The following is a 12,409-nucleotide window of genomic DNA, read 5'->3' as shown; positions in this document are numbered from 1 at the left end:
ATAGATAGACGGGTGGATGGGTGGGTGGGTGGATGGATTGATAGGTGGGTGGATGGATGGATGGATGGATGGATAGATGGATGGATGGGTGGATGGATGGATGGGGGGATAGATGGATGGGTGGGTGGATGGGGTGGGCTGGGGTGCACAGGGGCAGGAGCTCTGCCGGCAGGGGCTCTGTCTCCAGGAGCACAGTCAGGAGAGCGGCTGGAAGAGCAGGGAGGACTGCAAGAGGCAGCAACAGTCCTTGGTGACTTAGCGAATGTGAGTGATAGATGTACAAAAACATCTCCTTCTGTTCTCCAGGGGATTAATTTGGGACAAGCATTATTAGCAAGTGAAAGGCTAGCCCCAAGTTGCTCTCCTGGCCATGGCGTTTGCTACCAGAAAGTTCCAAACTGCTTCACCTGCTCCTGTAGCACTGCAGGATGGTAACCCTGAAGTTTCTTCACAGGCCTCTTCTCACTTTCATGTGGCTGCAGCTTTGATTTGGGAACTGTTTTCTGCCGTTCTGTCTGTATTGTTTTCTGTAAACACACCTTTAATTACTGAACCCCCAACATTCAGCAAATTTTTGAGTGTAGGTATCTTAGGGCAAATAATGCCTTAGTTAAACCCAGTCAACCCTAATGAAGTTACAGGAATTTCAGCAATGCAATTCAGGGCAGAAATGGATGTAAATCTAATTATGAAGCTGTAGGTAGCCTTCCAGCCAAGACTGCAACACACTCCTCACAGCCGCTTTGTAACTTCAGCTTGGTAAATGTCCTTGGCTTGAAAGATGCCAGCTTTAACCCTAAAGGAAAGGTTAAACAACCTTTAAGACCATACCACATCATTTGAGAATTGCATATCTCCAACACTGCTTGCTTTTAAAGCTGTCTTTTATCTGGAAACTTTTGAAATTGGCTTATCAAAGCCAGTGCACCATCTATCTCAGAGTGAAAGAGATTCTGGTTAAGTAACTCTAACAGATTTTGCTATGGGCAGTTTCAGGTTCACTTCTGTTCTCTTCACATCATTAACAGCAACTGAAGCAAATTCAGACACAGAGAACCAACTCGTCACTACACTCAAGCTGACAAGAAATTCAGTATCTCATTTGCAAAAGAAAGCATTTTTTGGTGTGTATTTTTTCCTACCTCTGTCCTTGAAAATGACCTCTTGCATGAGGTATCAACTTATCTTTACAAAACCTTGGGAGGAACGCATCTCCGCTGAGAAGAGACATGGACATCGTGATACGCTGGATATTTCACAAATGTTCCCAAACAGAATAACTCCACTCTTGGAATGTGCTCGCTCACAATGTTTTACAAAAGACAAGTTGTAATAGTGAGTTCTTCACCTTTTTACTTATTTCTTTCCATTAGAAAGAAAGTGAAATTTGCCATTTAAACAGACTGTAGCTATAAAACACATGCCCCTCTAGATATAATGCTCTTGCAGCTCTTTTTACTCCCAAGGCAAGGCAATGTCTCCAATGCACATTTGACGTGGGCTCTTGTCCAAGTTTCAAACCCACACTTCTAACCACACAGAAACTTTCTGACCATCTTTGCTTACTTGCATGGCAGAAGGTGATTTTTTTACAGCCCAGGTTTCATCTCATTTCACAGTTGAATGTACCCACTTTTTTTGCTAAGGACTTGGCAAGTGAATCAAGTGCGAATAGTGCTCCAGTGTTCTTCTAACAGTTCCACATTGAAAACCACGCAAGTTTTCCCAGGCTTTACCTGGGACGTCTCAGCACCAAATCCCATAGACATGCATCTGGGAGCCCCCAGGAGATGACAGCCCAGCTGTGCAGGGGAAGGGCTGGAAAGCTCTGTTCAGCAGACCTCGGCTTTTTCACTAAGGATTTCTTATTGAAAATACGTGTACTAGGGTTGCTGAAATGTTATTTTGTCATTAATAAAATTGTTCTGAGCATACTTTCCTATAAAGCTTTTAATGTCTCTGTTATGTATTTCTCTGCAAGAAATCCACCTTAAATTTGCTGCAAACTCTCTGTCAGGCATCTCAAAGTATAAACACAACACAAGGCAAACATACGAAATTACTAATATAAAGCAATTTACAAGGTAAGTTTCTATACATAACTTTACTGCAAGACTATAATCACAAACATTTCCTATTAAAGTCTACTTATAGCATAGTTCCTTTCAAAACATCATTCTAAGTATTTATGCTCACAGACCTGACATTTGATAACCATACTGAACACAGTTTGCTATGGCAAGATATGTTTTCAGCATCTAACAGCAGTATAAGCAATGAACAAAATTACCAGTTCAAACAGAGCATGTTTATATTCACCTCGCAATCATTTTGCATTGATATTACAGATTATCTGGAGAGAACAATATCCATTAAGCAACAGTATTTCCTGTTCAGAAATGTTACAACTTGATTTTATCTAAAAGAAAAGATAACACATACCCACCACCACCTGAGCTTGAAACACTTGCCATAAATTATAACAGAATCTATTACAAAGCCAAATGCAGAATTTGGGTAGAAGAGGAACTAAGCTCCATTAAGCTTCAATTGCTTGTGACAAGGTAGATTCACTATTTGCAGTTCTGCAGATACTCACTGGTGAACTTAATTTGAGCATGTGAGGAGTTGCAGTGGGAGTACCCATACGTGTGTATTTAAGTCAGCATTTCTCCAGCTGTTTCAACTAGCATCGCCTGCCAAAGTGAACTGTACCACCCCTGACCCCTTCTCCAAGTGCAGTGCTGTAGATGGAGATTCATCTGCTTCCAGCTCCAGAAGTGAGCTTGTCTGCTGCATGAGCGCTTTTTATTTCCTCTTACCTTTTGCATTCTACAGTTTAGAAAACTGTTACCTTCAGGATTTATACTTTTTCTATACTGAAAATGTTCTGTGTTGGATAGATCTGCATATTCATGCCACAATAACAGTCTCACAAAATTAAAATCTTTCTAAAATGAGAGGCAAGGTGCATATTTGTCAAGCAGTAAACACTGAAAATATTTTGTGATAAAAAAATCATTCATTTTAAGTATTTTTAAAACCCTCGACTTTCCCCCTCACCCCCAGCTATAGACAGCTTGATTCCAGCCGTACGCAGTGCATTTCCAAAGTTCGCTGACTACTCTGGTACCCGCTAATGCACAACAAATCCTACGGAGCTGCTTTTTCCAAGTCATTCTATTAACCTGGAGTAAAAAGTAACATCTGCTGAGTGCAGGCAGCCGGTTCATGGCTGTTCCTGCAGGCTGGCATCCCATCCCAAAGGCCAGGATATGCAGACGGGAGCTGCTCAGCAGCCGACCATCTGGAGCGGCTCCGTGAGTATTACTCCAGCCTCCGAGAGGGAGGAAGGGATTTGAGCAGTAATAAATCATGTTTGCTGAGGCTGGTGAAGCCTCATAAAAAATCTTCTCAGAGTGGAGCGTACCTACATCCTATTCTTGCAGTTTTCCCACGGTGTCAATTGGAAATTTCCCCAAGGGGGTTACTGAAATAAAAATCCCTAGCGGGAGGTTCGCTGTCCCAGCAGTGCTCTGCCACGTTGTCCTACTCCATCTCCGCTTCCAGCAGCACCCAGGGGAGGCACCAGCCACTTTCCAGGAACAGCACCAAGGAACACCTCTCCATTTCCCAGATACTTCCTGCGAGGAAAGGCAGCCTTGCAGCCTCTTTCCCTGCCCAGAGCTGCAAGCACCAGACACCCTTGGTGCCCACAGTGAAAAAATGGAAATGTCAGCTTCCAGCCTCATGATTTAGGGCAGAGAAATAGGTGTTACCTTCCTCACCACCCCAGCGCTGGTAGGATCAGAGCCAGCTGAAGCTCACCAAGCCATGGCTGTGCCTGTATAGACAGCTACAGGCAGCCCTCAAAGAAAATGACACTAAAATATATATTAATGCTTTGTGAAAAAGATATTTGAAATGTTTCTCCTTGCAGAGTCAGTGCCTTTACATTTTTTTAACAAAAAAATCACATTTAATTACAAAATTACCAGATATCAGAGTTTTTCCCTGTGCTTGGAAGAGGAGATAACTGCCTGATATGTTCTGGGACACATGAGCATTTTAAATTACAATTATAATACAGATAGACCCCGCAGGTGCAAGCCTTGATTTTCAACCTTTTTTCACCATCCACAGTCATTTCCACAAAAGTAAAAATGACAGTAAAACACCAACCTACCACTTTTAATGTCTTGTCTCTCTTTGCCCTCTTAATGACTCATCTCTCTTTGCCCTCTGTACAGTCTCCCACCGTGGAAATGATAATTATTGGGGCAGCAGAGAATCACAGGCTATTTTGACAGCCTGCCCTTCTCTACCAGGCAAAAACGCAGCAAAACTGGGAAGAAATCAGTGTAAACTTCATTGCTATTCTCAGAGAAACATTTCCAATGTAAATGGAGCATCTCACTGGAGAGACACAGTCAAAATATTAAAATATGTAGGAAAGGGGAATTATTTTGGCCACTGAACATTAAAATTCATCATGTGTGGGGGAAAAAAGCTAGAAAACATTCAGGGTACAATTGATCCAAACCTTAGGAGTTCAGGAAGATAAATGAAATGTGAAAGGAGTGGAAGTAAAGATGGGGAAATCAGAGAAGACTACTGCAGGGAGTATAGTCCGTAACTAACATTCAGGCAGAAAAGAGGCCATCCAGTGCAAGTGGAGGTTTAAGTGCCTCAGGAATTTGGAGTGGTTGCAAAATTTAACATAGCAACTATAAAAACAGTATCTGACCTAAATATGCCACTTACATCCTTACGTTGTCCAGTGCTACAATAACCTCTATAGTCTGAGAACATGAAGGACTAAAATAAAAGTAACACTGATATTTTAATCCTATTTTTTAAACTTATACATGATAAGATTGCTGACAGTTATTCATTTTAAGAAACAGCAGTAGATCTTACCTACTGTATCATGCCAGCTTTGTATAAACAGGTGGAGTGAGGATCAGACAGTCCATTGCTCCCTTTCATGGCCAGAGGTCCATCACCCAGAGTGTAAGTTATCATGGTGGATGCACAAAATATTTTACCCACTTTGCCTTGCAAATTCTTGTATGGTTGCAACACTTATATTTGTAACAAGGACTTCCTCATCTTCAGTTGACTAAATTGTTTTGGAAGCCTTCCTTGGGAACATAAGGACTGACAAATAACAAGCAGTCTGCCAGTCCCAGCCCCAAGTCTTCCCTTACCTCAAAGGATTTCACTCAAAGTAAATAAATAGCAGTGGAACTTGTCATTTCCTCCAAAGTCATTTTGGAGTTTATCGTGTTTTTCCTCCAGCTAATCTCAGTGAAGCAGAATTTTAGGTTTGGATGAATAGCTATTTTTAAAATAAATTTCTTTAGCTGTAAAATATTATAATAAATTTCACTATAGTTGCAGTAGAGAGCCATATGGGGAGCTGGGGAAGTCTGCAGCGTATGCCCAAGAACTCGGTGCAGGACTCAGTCAAGCCATTCCTTTGGTAATTCAGGTGTTCTTCCACAAGGGCCTTCAACTCTAAGTCATACAGGAATTTTCTTGTAAAGTCTTTCCTTGCTTGCTCTCTTTGAGATATATATTTATAAAGAGGAGTGGGGCAACTTAATATTTTAGTTGTACTATTTCTCTACCTTGCTTTTTTTCTTAATTTCTTATACACGTTTTGAGACAGTCCAGAGAGGGGTGGGAATTTGAAGTTTGAGTCATAGATTTCCATAAAGTCCAAAGTTTCTGTTATCAGGGTTTTTTTAAGCCACCTTTGTATCTTCATTGTCTCTTTTCCAAGGTTTGGATTTTTTCTAGCTTTTACTATCTTGGAAAAAAATAGCCAGATATAATTCTTTCTTCGCTGTTAGGCAATTAAGTGAAGTAGCACAAGTAGGGAAATGTTTCCAACAAATGTCAAAGGAAAAAACCAAAATACAATACTCAGCTTCAACCCTACACATTTCCAAAATGCACTACAATGGGGCTTTTATTATCATTCCCATCAGTCGCTCTCTTTTTCTTTTAATGTCTGTACAGCAGAATGTACCAGAATTGAGCTTTGATGTGCCAGCATGGGGATGCTTTATGACTTATGAAATAATTACATTCTCATTTACCATATACAAATTCCAACAGCCAACAGAAACGCTGGGTTAATCAATGTCTTCTACAAGTCCTCACTGTTCTTCTAGTTTGGGCAATAACTGTAACACCTTTTGCACAGGATTACTAGTCACCGCAGATAACTACTTCCACCTCTGTAGACTGTATATTCTCCAGGCTAAACAATTCATCATTGCATGCTTACTTGCTTTTGTTCCCTGCTGGCAAATGGTACTAACTAACTCCTCTCATATGACTTCAGGTCAGCTTTAAGAACACGACAGGAATTAAAAAATAAATCTCAAACTTCAGTAAAATCACCTTGCTTTTGGCTCCTAAAACTGGTGATACAGGTCTTTCTTATCACAAAGAGGAAATGGAGAGCTCAACACTCCTCATCTTGCCAGGAATGGGGCAGGATAAAGAAGATCACTTTCATCTTCCTTCCCGTTCCCACAGGTGGGGATGGACAAGGAACAAGTGCCAGCGGAGGAAACTGCTCCAGCCAGCACAGTTCAGCCAGGATGTAGGAAAAGTGGCCTGTGCCAGATGGAGGGCTTAATGTATATAATTTCCCTTGGAGCAATAGGGAGAGCAGTGGCTTTTGATGAGGCAATATAGCAGCGCAGTACAGCACCGCACTGCTCTTTTGCTCAAGGCACGTGGCATAAGCCATATGCTAGCTTGGTACCTGGGATTTTCTTTCCATATAGAAGAAAGCAATGCACCTTTGTTTCCCTATAATTAGCACAAAGGATAGAAAATTTGGAACTCTAACAGCTCCTGTATGTCTTAATAAATTATCATTTATCACTACGATATCAAAACAAGATAAAAACTTCTGTCATACATTATTTTTACTATCATGAGAAAAGTATTCAAAGCCAGATTTTGCTTGCCTTTTGCAAACACTCATGCTGATCTCTGGAGCAGGGCTCATGTGAAAGTTGTAAGACCTGACTGAAGTTGGTTATGACACAACCTAGCTATGTCCTGCTGGCAGAAGCTACCTCTTACCTTCCCTAACATCACGAAAGCGGTGCAAGCAGCTGTATACTCTTCTCCTCCAGAATGTAAGCTGTTAAGTGGGCTTTCTGCAGCAATCAATAGTTCTTATATCCAAGCAATCTGTCTTTAGGTTCACTTCCAATTAAAGATCACAATGAATATAAAATAAATTATTCATTGCTGTCAGGAAATACATTAACAAATCTGTCTCCAAGCAAGAACAGCTCAATGGTTCCAAGTGGAGCAAATTTAGTAACTGTCAGTGATGCGGAAGTACTCCGTCCATCAGCTGAACTCACCCAGTAGCAAAGCACCTTAGTACCCTCTGAGCTACTCCTAAACCTGGTCAGGGAAACAATGCAGGACTATCCAGTGGACATTTCCAAAAGCAATGCTTCAAAAAGAAGTTTCAAGTTGCCACAGGATAAAATGTTGTGACTCATTATGATATTCCCAAAAGCAGGGGAGCACATGTCAAACTCACAGTGCTCTCCTGCCCTGAGGCAGATTTAGGCACAGCTACTAAGGCTAAACAGCACTGCTGGAGCAATGTTGAAGGGTTTATTTGCGAAGTTATTTCTTCAGAGATAAACAAATCGTCACGAAATGTGCTTGCAGCACTGAGATACTGCAGTGTGCACACTATCAGCAGAATCTAATGAAACCAGCTATCTCGTTACGGGGTATTTTACTGCAGAAGCTGTATGGGTATAAATCTTCAGTTTTGAGTTGTGACTGCACTAGAAGCCCATGCCCTTATCTTTCTGTCCAGCACAAGGATATTGACTGTGGAGGGAAAACAAAGAAGCAGTTCAGTCCAGTACTTTAGCAATAGGGGAACATATCAGCTACTTGCATACTGAATTGGTAAGACCAAGATCTGTAAGACCAGAGAGGACAGAGGCAAATTTCAGAGACCCCCACAGAGCCCAAGTAAATGGCACAAGGAAGGTAAAACTCACAAAAATAACAACACAACACACATCAGAAGAGAAACAACCTGAGCTCCTTGCAAGGTTCACAGCCCAGCTCCTGAACAGACTGATCATTATGCAAGGTCTGCTCAGGGATGTCTGTTCTGACCACTGAGATTTACCCTCTTGATGATATTTCTAACATGGCCTTCATTTAGTGAGGCACATTAGGCCATAAACAACAGCAATCAGGCCATAGTGTCATGGTTTCACTAGTTGTAGTCCATCTCCCATACAGTGTATTGCCATGTAGAGGTTGCATGAGCAAAAGCTCCTGCATATACAAGCTCTGTAACCATCAATAGGTCATCCTAAATTTTGTGTTTGAGAAAGAGGGGGCACAGCGAAGACAGTCAATGCTGACAGAAATCTCGATCACCACCGGCCCTCCTTGCTGTGCCCCAGTGCCTTTAAAACCCCGCTTGTTTTGTTGCCAGGGGCGGGGGGAGAGATATTATTTTAATTTTAAAATTTGATTCTCTGTTTTGGCAGAAGTTCTTAGCAGCGTGCAAGCCTCCCTTCGATGAGACAAAATGAATTAGCATAAAGTGGGGGTTGTAAATTACAGGTCATCAGTATTGGCAGGAAAATTACAGGTGCCTGGCAGCACGATAAATACTGTAGGTGAACCCAGCCAATTCCTTTTGAAATTCCTTATTTACTGCTGGCCCCAGCTGCAGGGTTGTGATGGCTGTAAACATTGCTCTTGAATAATGGGACAGGGATCACAGAGAACGTCTGGTATAGAGGTATAGAGGCAAACCCATACACAAAACAGAAATGCAATATTGAAAGTAAGACAAATATATAGGGTGTCTGTGTCAGTGAAGCTGCAATTCATTTGGTTCAACGCATCGTTGAAAATAATTTCCATTAAACTATACCGTAAGCATTTTCAAAATATCCTTGAAAGGCTCCTGGAAATAGCTGCGAGCGCCTGATGAGCTAGCACAGCTAGCGCTCCTCTTCGTGCCATTAAAACCAGAGGCACAGAAGCGAGATCTGATCGTCTTTTCTCCAGCATTTTGTTGTCTGGGCCCCGTGACAGTGTTTTTTATGAGATGACTGGAGCCTGCACAGCTGGGAATTTGAGGGGCTTTACTAGGCAGAGACTCCATTTTCTTTCAGACACCCAGGATATCTGCTCTCTAGCAATCCCTTCAGCGCCAGGGAGGGATCCTCAGGGAAGCTCTAATCCAGGTGGTTGAGCAGGGAGGGGAAAATAAAACTGGTTCTACATTTCCCTTCAGAAGTAGAGGTTGCAACGTTCTCAGTCCACGGGCTGTGCCTTGCAGGTAGCCCTGTTGAGTCCGTGCTTAAGGATGCAGCTAATGATCCTTTGCCGTCTCATGGCCAAGCACAATCCTTTGACATCGCAGGTGCCTTCCCAAGGACGCTGACCACCCCATTGTGCCTAGGTGTATTTATCACATCCATTTAACACCAAACTTCTGTCTCCCCTCCCCTCCTTGGCACACTTGCCACTATCCGGTGGAGGGGCTCTTGCTGCTCCTTTCCACCTGCGTGCCCTGGATCCCCCAGCAGCAATCGATTTTCCTTGCATGGGCAGATGTGCACCCACGGGGGCATCAGCCACCGCTGCACATGGTTTCCAGCCTGCTGGGATGCTCAGAGCCATGCTGGGCTGCCTGAAAATATTAGTAACTTTATTCCTTTTTTTATTCAGGGAGGCATTTAGAGCATCTTTTTTAAAATTTTTTTTAATATAATTTTGTATTTTTTATATCCAACTCCATTTCCTGGCCAGCCAGTGCATCCCAGTGGGGTGATGTGCCACCTCTGTGGCTCCTTCTGGCACAGAGTTAGTTTATTCAGAAATGAAATGAGGATTCTCATTAAATGAGAAAAATCATGTCCATGCTCAGAGCTGCTCTGTCTCAAGGCATCACTGCTGAGCTGCTTAACCCTCTTTTTGGTCTCCTCCTTGCATGAACAGTTTGTATGCAGTGTCCCAGAGGCAGCTCCCAAAGTCCCTGGGCTTTTCAGGAGAAAAGAAGACATTGAGGTACTTCCCGTGATTTTTTTTTCATCAACAGACTTGCCATTAAAAACACACATTTCTGACAGCAGAAGCGTTCACTGGTCCGCCACATTATCAGCAAGGAAGCCTGAAGAGACAAATTACTGTTCCTGCCTCACTGCATCCTTCATATTTGCCCACGGTGCTGCTGATGCTCAGAAATGCGGGCAGGTGTCCTGGATGCTGCCTGCTTTTTATTATGCAGCTCCTGAGGGGCGATGAGGAATCTCACTTTAATACAGGGCATCTGAATTTTAATTGAATTGTAGCCTGCAGCTAAGTGGAAAGACATTAAAATCAAACTTCAGTGTTTCACTGTATAGTTGATGTTCTACCGTACATCTGAAATAATTTATCATATCTCTCTCTATATATTGTCTCTTTCTTCACCTCTGGCTCTGCGAGCCCCTTTCAGCAGCCTGGTACATCTTCCCAGGCAGGTCACAGAAACATGGACCATGTCCCAGTGACACCCGCTCAAACCACTGCCTGATGCTGACAGTGCTGAACTGCACATATTTTGTCTGTAAACTGTATTTGAATGAGGACTGCTGTAAGGATGAGGTTTTACAGATAATCCCTCAGTATAAAGAGGGATCGTGACTGTGTAATCTGAATCTAAAAGAAAGACCTCTCTAAGGAGATTGTCTAAATTAATAGTAAAACCCCTTTAGGTGGGAGCTTTTAGGCACTTAAACTCACTGCTTTTGTTTCAGAAGAGAAGGGCAGCTATGCCAAAAATGTGCCTGCTTTTTTTCCAGCTAAAGAAGTCTAAGGAATCATCTCTCCCCCATCACTTCACAGCTAGAAGCCTCCTCCAGTGTGGAGATCCTGCTTAGCCAAAGTGGGACAGAAATCAACATCGATCCAGGAGAAAAGGTCTGGCCAGCAACACGAGACATCAGTCCTGCTGTGAAGTGTAGGTAGAAAAGCTTTTTTGAGGAGCCACAGCCCTCTGCTCCCTTCCTGGTGCCATAGATTGGAGGCAGCCTCCAGGCCAGCACCTCCGAGGTAGCCGGGGAACGTGGACCACAGACAGATGCATATACACACTGCGGGTGCAGAAAGCTCCTGCAGAATCCAAACCAAAAAATAAATATTATATATGCTAAAAAGCATAATAAATAAATAATAGCACAGACCACTTCAAAAATATATGAGTCACTGTGCACTTTGTAGCTCCCCAAATCAATTGCTCTTTGAATATTTGATTCAGTGGCAGCTGCAAATTTGATTTGAATATATGTTGGCCCGCTTAATTCGTCCTGCCTGGGTTTTGCAGTGTGACTCCATCCTGGTGCTGCAAAATACAAAGTAGGTGTCAGAAACAAAAGGGCATTAGACACACTTATCCCCATGCCTGGAGTTTTTGGTCATGCAGCACCCCAGAGACAAGAGTGGCCAGGATGCCGGGTCCCAGGGCCATCCCTGACAGCTTGCTGATGTGCTAGAGGCACTGGCAGTGGTGACCATGGTGGTCACTGAGTGGCAATTTAATATAATGTCCTTCTGCTACAGCAGCTGCATCCACGTTGCTCCTTTCCTAGGCGTGATTTAGTTCTCACTGTGAGTACTGTTGTTCTCAGTTACTCTACGTGTAGCACAAACAAGGTAAAAGTGCAGAAGAGGTTTGTAAAAGTTGCTGGCTTAGCTGGAACTCAACAAAAGAATGAGAAAGCCACAATCAGAAACACGGAGCAGCTATAAATGGACCCACCCTTGCAAGAGTGGAGATCCAATAAATATTTGAATACACTGACCTCTGAAATCAAAATGCTGAAAATAGTCTCTAGCTTTTGTTTATCAAAAGGAGACTATCCTGTTGCCAGATGAGATTTCTCTACTATTTTAGAGGAGAGGTTAACATCATGCTTCCCAGCTGATGTGAACCTGCCTCTCGCCAGGAGCAACAGGAGACATTTGGGTTTTGCAGAAGCTGCTTCACATAAGGCATAATTGCAGTCTCCACATCTGTCCCCCCTCCATCCCCATCCCCACGAGCCACAGAGGGGCTGGGGCTGGCGAGGAGGAGAAGGAAGGGCTCTGGCAGCTCTGCTCACTGCAGAGGCAGTGCCTGGAAGGAACTGTTGTATTTTCCCTATTTTCCCTGCAGAGCAGGAATGTCCCCCTCCAGCCAGCTCTTGTTTGTTACTTGTCCATATGAAATTGTGAGTGTGGGTGCAACATTGCGGTGCAGCACAGCTGCCCGTGTCACGTCCCGTGCAACGCATCACTGCTGCTCCATGGAGACTAACCTTTTTTTTTCCAGACAGTTTAACTGCCCAACATCATC

Source organism: Haliaeetus leucocephalus, unplaced genomic scaffold (genome assembly GCF_000737465.1).
Source record: "Haliaeetus leucocephalus isolate CR32 unplaced genomic scaffold, Haliaeetus_leucocephalus-4.0 Scaffold340, whole genome shotgun sequence".
Taxonomy (NCBI): domain Eukaryota; kingdom Metazoa; phylum Chordata; class Aves; order Accipitriformes; family Accipitridae; genus Haliaeetus; species Haliaeetus leucocephalus.
This window is presented reverse-complemented; position numbering follows the sequence as displayed.